Here is a 10,788-nt window from a genome sequence, read left to right on the forward strand (position 1 = left end):
TACTTAGTATGTCTATACCTTAATAGTATGAGAATACTAAAACAAAAAGTCGTATCTAACAAAAGTCAATTTTTTATCAAATCCCAAAATTTACAACCTTAAGATTTCTGGTGTAAGTTTATTAACGTGAAGTTCACATTGAGATCTTGAAAAAGCACAGTTTTGCAAATAATCGAAGATGGGATGTCATAAATTACAAATTGCTTAATATCTCAACTCGATATCTCTCGACTTCCTGTCTTAGCAGGGCAGTGTTTTTCTGCTGCACTTTGGGCGATTTCTTCATTCTCCCGTTGAATCAACATAACCTGGCAGAAGTTCGCTAAAATCAACCAAGAAGCGAAAAAGCAAACAAATTAACCCACTCCTCGAAGGGCCACGTATCGGTTATCGGGCAAACATTCTGCCGAAAATATCCAGTCAATATCAGAACACGGAAATTACGATCACTAATGGAGCACTTTGGGGGCAGCTTTCGATTTCGAAAGATCTTATTTTCGCTTTTACCCCGTCTCTAATGAAGTGCTCGTACATTTGATAACGGTTATTAATATTGATTAGAAGGGTCCATCTGTAATTATTATGAAAATAATTTCACCCCCTACAGATAACCCTAATAACGCCGGATCACGCAACGACTGCCACGGCGAGATTTTTATCATGATTTATTTCAGCGGCCGAGAGGAAGAACAAGACAAAGTTACTTTTGTTTTAAAACTAGAAACTTTTTCGGAAGAACCAGGAAAATGTATGGGCGTAATGAAGAGGATTAAATAATAATAACGAACTCAAGCCAAGGATGATCTGTCTCAAGCGTGTGCACTTGAACAGGCCAATTTCAATTACAATTAGTTTAGATGCAAATAGTACGTACGATCATAGAGCGATGCTTTGAACTTTGATATTTTCGCCAGTCAGTTGAAACTAGCCCTGAGAATGGGCGCTTTACCGGCAAATTATACATTCGTCCAGATACTTTTAAAGTTAAATTGCTCCACAGTGTAGCCCGAACTTTGTTCACTGTCTGTTCGGATCTGTACACTCAATTTAATTACATCAAAATACACACCTGGACCCGACACGTTTAATCTGGTATTCATTCCCATCCACTTGTAAATCTAAAGGCAATTTAAATTGTTTGCATCTGGTAAAAGCCGCCTTAATTGATTGCCATCTCGAAATAATTGGCCCGAACCTTATCTTACAAGCCAAGCGGGAACAATTACAATGCATATAGAAATTATTATGTTTTCGCTTTTAAATTTAACGCAAGTTCTTTGCGTGCGCATTGGAAATGCGTAAATACTTTGCATTATTCACCAGGCATAAAAGCCAAGTTAAATTGATTGCTGTGCGAATTAGTAGGAACCCTGCCTTTCCATTAATGGCCATCTTGGAAAATAAGGAAGTTCTTTACACAATTTGGCTTTTAAATTGGGACCCGATGCAATAAATATCGACTGGAAGCTTATAAATCTACCAATAAGAAGGAAACATTTTCTCCTTTTATGTCGGTGAAGCAACTGAATGGGACAGGATTTATTAGATGCTTTGCATTTGAAAATAGCTGCGATCGAAATGAATGATTTTCCTTTGAATTTCTCGTGTGGATTTGTGCCCGAGTTGACCGGGGATTTGCATTAGCAGCTGGTTATAAAAGCCAACGAAAGACACCTTACGATCCTGATAAGTCGAAAGCTGGGGAGACCACTGAAGATGCCAGTGATGCATACTAGCGAAACATGCCTAATGGCCAAAAAATTCAACTTCTCACTATACCCAAAAGGCAAACTGATGGCTCCCAGTGCGCTTGAAGCAACTCTTTGACGTCACAAGCATTCGGAGGTTTTGGCTCAGTTGCCAACTAGTGCGACCGCAACTGCCAATGAAATTACCCAACTGACTGTGTTAAATTATCAAGAACTTACTATGCCACACCGAGTGATCATTTGCCTTCCATTATGGTAACTCAGCTAATTCGCTCGAGCGGAAAACCGATCAGACTAGTTAAAATGAAAATGATTAGCTATCGCTTGAACAATTGGTGATTTTCGCTGTCGATAGAAATGTGGCTATAACGTTTCGCCAGCACTCTTGGTTAGGCATCATCAGGGTTGTCTTCCTCTAGCAAGCCGCCCGTAATATGAAAATACGAAGCCACCCAGAATATTCCTAAAGTTTAAAAATTTACTACGAAATAACCAACAGCTCAAGTGATGCCAAATCCTCCCTAAGAGTCAGTTGATGAATATGGGACTAAAAGTTCTACATGTACATGGCATCAATGTAATGCTTACCAAAAGCTGCGTACTGCCAGCCGAAAAAAAAAGTGTGTTTATTACAGCAGGAAATCTCCCCCAAAGCCAAACTTATTTGAAATCGGCAAAGCACGGTGAGATAAATTTAAAGAATCCATAAAACTTCGGTTGCTTGTTGAAGAGCTAAACTCAAGTTCAAGCTTAAAGATTTCTAGATTAGAGACCGTTCTTGCAAGGTTTCTTCAAGCTGGCGGCCCATCCTCCATTTTTTATCCATATATCATCAAAAACTTCACTACACTTTCACAAACTACCGCACTTGCTATAAGGGCCTGTCGGAAGCAAATTGTATATTCATACACCTTTTCGAAAAAAATAGACCGAAGTAACTACAGAACAAACATGATTATTTAATCATTTGAATGTTCGCCCTTTTGATGAATTTCACTCAGCTGCAGCGATTAATGCGCAACGCTAGAATTAATCATCGAATTAGTATTGTTTTTCGAAAACTATTGACTAAACAAAAAAAACTGCGAATAAATCACTTAAAAATGCTGATGATAGAAGCCAAGGAAATTTCAACTAGTTAAAAATGACCTTTAAAAGCTCTGATTCGCCACAAGCGCAATTTGAGATGCGGCACAGTGAGCAACGTTTTTTTTTTGGTTTCTCTGAGGATTTTCTGAAATAGTTTGCAAATTGGACAGTGGAACCTTCATGTGAACCATTTTCTCCTTTAAACATCGACAGTAAAGTATGTTTGGCCCATTTTATGCTCTAAAGTAATTTTGAGCGTCGCAAAGTCACGTCAGAGTCAGCCACATCTAGTGGTCACCTGGGGACATTCCTGGCCTCTTATTTCATGGCGAAACTTTGATACAATTTTCGACGTCACGACTTTACAAATTCCCGGCACAAATTTGACACCTCTTTGCCGTCGCCTCCAAACTAAAACATAACTATAACAGCGCGAACATAATACATTTTATTATTATGCAAATTGTGCCTGTTCTGCATTCTACATAGAGAGTCGCTCTAAATTTGCAATAAAGTTTCCGCGATACTCTTGTTTTATGGTGTTCATATTTCCTTGTTGGGAAATTGATTATGTCACTTCCCTCGGAAAATATTGTCATATCACATTTGGGTTACAAATTCGTTCTTGTTGTGGGATTTTCATTTGCACAGCCGATATAGAATGGGAAGAACCTCTTGACCGGCACCCAATGGTAAATTAAACGTGTATCCAATCAAGCGCGAGAAAAAACAACGATCCAAATGCGACAGCTCAGCCTCAGTTAATTGAGTCGGCTGTTTTTTGGTGTCCCGTAAATAATTAACAACATTTTGATGGGTCCACTAACGAGTTTGCGGGCCTAAAAAATGCCCATTAGAGCAAACATGACACACACGACTAGTCGAATATTCATGATTTTTATTAACATGCCATGTGTAATTGTTTATTATAAACCCCAATCGAAATTAACTGTCGCAGCAAATGTAGATTTAAACAAAATATTGCGCTGCTTAATTTCATGGGCCGAAATGGTTATCTAATAATTTCAGCAAGCGGTAATAAACATAAATTTAATGTATTAAACATCAGAGTTAATGCTCATGTTGGCCAAGTTTGGCATAGTAAAATGGAAATTTACGAACTGATGCGATTTACCGGAACATGATATGTATATATGGGCGAATTGCACTTCATTATTATTGGAATGCCATATCAAAGATTAGTGTTTAACGCTCATAGGGTTAATATTCTCATTAAGGTTCGGTTGAGCAGACATTCGGGGCTTAATATTTCATGAAATTGATTGCCGGAATGCACATAATATGATTGGGGGTTTTCTCTAGTAAATCCCGGTTGAAGTCCAGTTTAATTGCGTTTCGCGAAACACCGCGGGCTTTGCGGTTTAAAGAACGAACAGCAAAGCACAATAGGAAAGTGTCTGTCATAAAAAAACAAGTTATGATCCAGCCAATCTCTTCTGCATGCCTTTCACTGGTGTGGTGCAGTAATTCTTTTGCAACATCCATTTGGCGCTTTTGCATTTTTTTTTAATAAACATGAGTACGCTGAGTTTTCCCTGCGAGCGAAACAAATACACGTGCTCTTGCCAAGGAAAAATACATCCTCTTACATGCCGGCAAAGGTTTCCCGATTATTCAGGAAAATATAAAATAGATCAAAGAACACTTTGAAATTAAATATGGCTCAAAGGAAAGGCGCTTAAGTCATAAATTAGGATATTTCTCTTTTATAATTTCGTATTCTCTGGAACGGGGACTTCTTCGCAGTAGTTTCGCTCTGTTATTTGTAAAGTTTTAATTACTTCGAAAGTGCAGAACTATCGAGTGCAGTTTTGTACGTGTAGTCGGCCCCAATTCAACCAGAGCAAATGCAAATCTCTATAAAACACAAGGGTTTTTAAAGAGGTTCACCAGAACAAGACGGCGGGTGGAACCCTCTCATAGTTAACACTCTACCTATGTGGTATTACACAGTTGGAACAGCGTGTACACTAGCTTAGTGTGCATCATTATTTACTTAAACGGCATTAACTGCACTCATGGCACATAAATTCCGACAACCTTGCACCAACACAGCTTTGCATGTATATTATAGATAATGTTGAATGATAATGGGTCATTAGTTACATATTAGGCGGCATGGTGTGACATTAACACCATACTATTCGGACCGTTTGCATGGGGTGCGAATCGAAAAGATCCTACTAGATTAGCAGCTTTTTAATTGTACAAGAACGGGAACATGAACGAAGCCGGGACCTGCTAATTACTAAAAAACTATGTTTACTGGGTGGCACACAAAGAGTCATGTCATTGCTTTTAACCGGGACTTGGGTAACACTGTGTTGTTGGCACTTTTGTGTTGATACCGCTCAGTGTGCCAATCTGTTATAACACATCGCGTCTCACGGTGAACAACAATTAACCACTTTGAAAATTGCAAGTTTGTGAAGGCCGCGGATTATGAGTCTTAGTGAATTTAGGAGTTTAGGCGCACTAAAATCGCTTGGTACCGTTTCTTTTAGTTGTTTTTAGATTTATGTTAACGGCCATTTATTAATAATAGAGAGTTATTGGTCGGCCAATACGTTCATGCAGCATTATAGTTTGCGCTATTTTGACACAAACGCCTGCGCAAATCAGTCTAAAAAATAAGTACTGCAAAATTAAAGTACTGTTCTGCAGTATTTGTGCCCCGATACTGCACGTTTTATTTTCTACGTTAAACTGGCAGTTGACATTTCTGACGTCCGCTTGCAGGTTATTTCATTATGAACATAACCTAGTTTCACCCATTTCCAATTGACTACTTGTTCACATATGGAAACATTACGTTTAACTACGTATTAAATCTTGTATTACTTATACAATTGGTTCAAAATGCCACACTTTTGCAGTGTCGTTAAATGATCAATGCGTGCTGGACGAGATACGGTTTATTTTTTTCGATTTTAGCGCGACATAGAAGAGAGAGATGATTTGAATGCTTTCTCTAGTGATCGTCGAAATGTTTGTGTTAAGGCTTTAAAACGGGTGCCGCTACGTAAAATTTTTATGAGAAATGATCGTATTTGCTTAGGACATTTCATAACTGGTAAGTATTTGTACAAAAAAGTGATTTTTGCTACAGTTTATGTTTGATTGAGGGAAAACCAGCTGCCTTGGAAGGCAAAACTAATCCAGATGTTTTGCCCAACGAAAATTTAGGAAACATTTGTAGTTCTAACCAGGTCAATCTGCCTGCCTACTCCCTATTTAAAAGGTTTTTAAAAAGAGCTAGAATGAAGCCAGAGGTTGGTTGTTATAACATTAAAAGGCATAATGTTTTTAAGCTGCTGTTTTTAGGTCCGAGCTGAAGTTGTTTCTGCATGGTGCACAAGAGTTTGATAGTGTTTGACAATTTATTGAAGAAATTTGAGCAAAGCAGATTTATGGAAGTTCTGTTAGTGAGTCAGTTCAAACTGATGTACCTAACTGAAGAATATTCAAGTCGTGTTTTTCAGAATTTAGATTTTTGCAATTCAATAATGTACTCCTTGCAAGCAAAAGTTCAAGTGATGGATGTAAATGAGAATTATGTTAAAAATAAATGCTTTATCCCTAACGTTTGTAGCTGATATCTCTTGAACCGTGCCAGACTCAGCATACTTGTAAACTTGCAAACCTTTATAAGCCTTCAGCTGTAATCCAATGTAAAAACTACGGTTTTAAATTAAATAATTTACCAAATACGTCGTGATGTTGGGGAACTTATAAATATCAAGCCGTAATGACCAAGGGGGATCAAACAAGGCTCAAAAACTTCAGTTTTTTTATCATATCTGTTCCTCGTATCTCCACTAAGCCTTGAATAGTATGCACTTCAAGGCATAGTTATACTCATCAGACATTTGTTCTAAAGAAAAATGTTCTCTTTTCTCAGCCTGATAACCATCCCTGTTTATAAACCAAAAGTTAATATTCAAGTTCATTTCCACTTGCTCCGCCGATGACTGCGCTTCTAGAATTTCCTTCATTATAACAATTAAGCGTACATGATCAACAGCAACCAAAATCCAATTGAAAAGCTAAAAAATACAAATACACAAACGTAAAATGATTAATAATAAATTGTGCAAGGTTACGTTACACAATAACACATGTTTAATACTGAAAGCAGTGAACTAGGCATTCCAATAACTATCATTTCGTTACAGAAATGACGCAAATGCAGTGTTAAAATAAGGAATAACATTAGTACTGCATGACAGTATTTAGCATGTCCAATAACTCTCTAATAGTTCTAAGGAGTCCTCAAAAGTTCAGAATTTTCCAGTGCAAGCAAAGTTACTCCTTCTTCAAAGAAAGTTCATAGTAAATTATTTTAAAATTTTGAAGTTTCACTTATAAATACTGACAATCTATAGTTTTGTAGAAATTTTATAAAAWCTTTTTTCAATGWCGAATTCSGGACAAAAACCAGTTAGGGATGGAAATAAATTTCTCCCGTTTTTTCCCGAAAATCGTTAAGGTTTTCTSAGAAACCGATTACAAAACTAAAAGTTTTTAACCAAAAGCTCAAAACCCATTATTTTCTGATGTTTTTCCTCYTYWCTGACTTACTTTCTACACTTCTAAGTGTGATCATSAGTCTTTTCAGCCGAAAGSTTTGTTAGAAAGTTCGCYTCATTCATCGCTTTGCAGGGAATTTTAGAAAACTCTTTTCAGCTTCGAATCGAACACAAAAAAATCAAACAATTWTTAGTTTTTTACCGAAAGTAATTAAGATTATCTTGAAAAAACGGCCAGAGCAAATGTGCACAAAAAATTGTTGGAAAATCTGCCACTTTTAACGCTCTGGAGATTTTGAAAATGTCTTTAAAATTTCAGGTCTTTCCAYATTTAGCAGTTCTTCTTAAGCTTAGTCTTTCTACGCAATAACGCATTATTTTTACTTTTACTGAAAAATACTGACAATCTTCAGGTATTTTGCCTGAAAAATTATCAAATACTTTTCATTGAAACACTCGCCTCTTTAACCGCTTTTTAAAAATTTGTCGAAAACTGTTTGCAGCCTCGAAGTCAATAGTTCTAAACAAAACTATCTCTAAACAGAAAAACGCGTTTTTTTCTAACATTTTGCTGTAAAATATCGGCAAATTGAGAGCCTGATGCAAAAAAATGAAGAGATCGAATTTACAACAGAAATCGTTGTCTTAATGGTTGTCTTTTTTATCATCTTTTTCGAATACCCGTTTAACGTTTGCCTTTGGGACAAAATCGAAACAAAGTTTTTTTGTTTTTTTTCGGGAAAATTAAAGTTTTTACAAAAAACGATCAGAGACAGCCTAAGCAAATCATCAACTATTTGGAAAACTCGTCACCCGCATCGCTCTGAACTTTTACAAAGTTTCTTGTAAATTTCCGGTTTTTCCCGTTTCTGCGGAACTGGCAAAAAATTAAGAGATCGATTTTCCAACATTTTAAACGTGTTATCTTTGAATTTGGGACAAAATCGGAACAGAAAGTTTTCTTGTTTTTTTGGCCCAAATAACGAGAAAGCAGCAACATGTAATCGACTATTCGGAAAACTCATCTTCATCGCTCTGTATAATTTGTAAGTTTCTTGAAACTTTGCGGTTTTTTCCGTCTTAGACCAAATATTTTCAACCAATCGTTGCTGCAGAAAAGGCAACTCAGTGAATTTTTAGCAGTTAGCGCAGTGCTGCGCAAATGGCTCTATGCGTCAACCCACCGTACCGGCGCAGTAACTCAGTTGCCTTGCTGGAAAAACGTGGGTGACCTTTAATGCTAAAATTCCAGTTTCGGTCATCGGTAAATGAGTTATGACTCATTAACGAGATTAAGATGTGGATCTCTAAGAGTTTAGTCAAGAGTGATGAACCGTATAAATAGCGCATTTTGTCCAATGAAAGTCCACTGTTATCGTTTCTTAGGCTCGATGTGCTAATGGTCTAATGTGCAAAGCAGTGAGGCAACGTGGCAATTTTGCAATATCATTTATTTTGAGCGAGCTGTAATGAGGGTTCAAATTACAGTTCTACAGCGTTGGCGCTTTATTAAAAATTTGCATATTATGCTGATGCGAGTTGATGTTCGCGTTAAAGTTCGGACAACTGGAAATTAGGTTCAATTATTACGTAACATTTTAGGACATAAACATGCTGTCCATATGGGATGCTAAAACGCTCACTATTGTGCCCTGTTAATTTGCCTACAATTGATTACCGCGAAAGTTTTGCGATCGCTGAACATTCGGTGCTGTTACTCAAAGCCACATTATGAATATCATATTATTTTGTGAGATTTTCCCCGCATTTGCATAGCGGCACCAAAACACATGTACGTTTCGATTAAGTGCGAACGTGAATTTGGGTTGTGGACATTCGGGCTAATTGTATTTTAAGGCCATAAATACGTTAGCGAGGCCTTGCCTAGTATAAACGACTGTTTACATCAGCTATACGTTACAATTAAGCGACTGAGCGTGCAAAGCTGTACGAGTGTTTCACTGGCGCTACTTTAATTTGTTTATTATTTTCGTTTGTTTAGCTGAACTCTGTCTTTTTATAGCATTGTTGTGGTGCATTTCGCGGATAATTTGCCTGATGATTCCACGTCGATATCTCTGTGCACGTTCGGAATTGTCTAATTCATTGGCTGTTCAACGCAGATCGTGGTAAAACGTGCATCGTATGCAGCACAATTATGCTAGGCAATGGCTCAAACGAAGTAATTTAAGTTCGTAATATGTTCTTCACTATTCATTACCATTGACTGTATTATCTCAAGTATGCAATCAAAGCTGGTTTGGAGCTTGGTTGCGACAATTTATGTTCCGACAGTGTTGTTTAGTGCCATTTAAGTAAATAATGATGCATATTAAGCTGCTGCGTGCGGGCTTGAAATTGTGCAACGTGAATTAGACGTAGTGTCAACAATTGGGCAATTACAATAGTGGTTTTGTGGCCGAACTGCTAGTGGCAATATGCGCGACTGTATACGTTACGGATGGCTTTTGTTAAAGTTGTAGGTTCATTGGTTCCCAAATAGGTCACATTTGATACGACGAGCAAATGCGGTTCGTTATGTTGATGGGGCCAGTGCAAACGTGCTTTGTGGCCGTTTCATTTACTTTGCGTAATATGATTTCCGACCGGAATTTACATTCATCATTTTCATGTAAATGCCGCCGAACGCAATGCCGGCCATTTATTTCTTTGCATCGTCGCGATTATTTAGGATTCTTAATGAAGCTGTTGTTGCGTTAACAGCGATAGGGTAAGGTTGCCTATATTGGACCGGCTCCTAAATCGGATCCTTCTAAATTTGGGCAAACCAACGACAACTGGCGGTATCTGTTAATTCCAACTAGGACTATACTCTAAAAACTGTTTTTGTTCCAACAAGTGTCCACCTGCAAACAGCTGTTGAGAAAATATTAGTGTTTTCCAGATTATTTAACATCTGATACAAAAAAACGACTACTTACCGTTCAAGTAAGTAACTATCATATTTATAGTATCCTTATTTATCATGCTTCATTAAATAGACCATAGTTTAGGGATTATTTTTGTCACCTAACTTCCGAATTGGTCCAACTTGTTGTGGGTGAATTTTGATATTGTTTAGTTTTTGATCACGGTTTCCTAAATTGAACCGGCAATTGACTCGTAAATTGAACCGGTCCAATTTAGGTCTTCATAGATTTATATTTTTACAGAATGTCATCACGTGGTAAATATGGCAAGTGGACCCCAGAAGATTTAAGCAGTGCCATTTCCGCTTTTCGAAATAGTGACTATGGACTTAATGAATGTGCAAGGTTGTTTAAAGTGCCTAAAGCTACACTTAAAACGCATCTCGAAGATAAAAACAAACGTGCAAATAATACGGTTAAAAAAATGGGTAGATTTACTGTATTTAATGAAGAAGTTGAAGCAGAGTTGGCTAAGCATATTTTAATTTTCGAAGAGCGAATGTTCGGGAT

At 37.3% G+C, this 10,788-nt stretch overlaps 1 protein-coding gene and 1 long non-coding RNA gene across 2 annotated transcripts in view; both read left to right on the forward strand.

Annotated features, from left to right (window-relative positions):
- The window catches only part of LOC109536334 (semaphorin-1A), a gene marked incomplete in the record, with an annotated part of 203,269 nt that overhangs the window by 63,188 nt on the left and 129,293 nt on the right, over window positions 1–10,788 (forward strand).
- Window positions 5,947–6,402, forward strand: LOC125504975. Its single transcript, XR_007281853.1, has 2 exons — window positions 5,947–6,091; window positions 6,144–6,402. It is a non-coding gene; the product is annotated as an uncharacterized LOC125504975 (long non-coding RNA).

This window comes from Dendroctonus ponderosae, unplaced genomic scaffold, assembly GCF_020466585.1.
Source record: "Dendroctonus ponderosae isolate FM_Combo_2020 unplaced genomic scaffold, Dpon_F_20191213v2 Dpon_F_20191213_6, whole genome shotgun sequence".
Taxonomy (NCBI): Eukaryota; Metazoa; Arthropoda; class Insecta; order Coleoptera; family Curculionidae; genus Dendroctonus; species Dendroctonus ponderosae.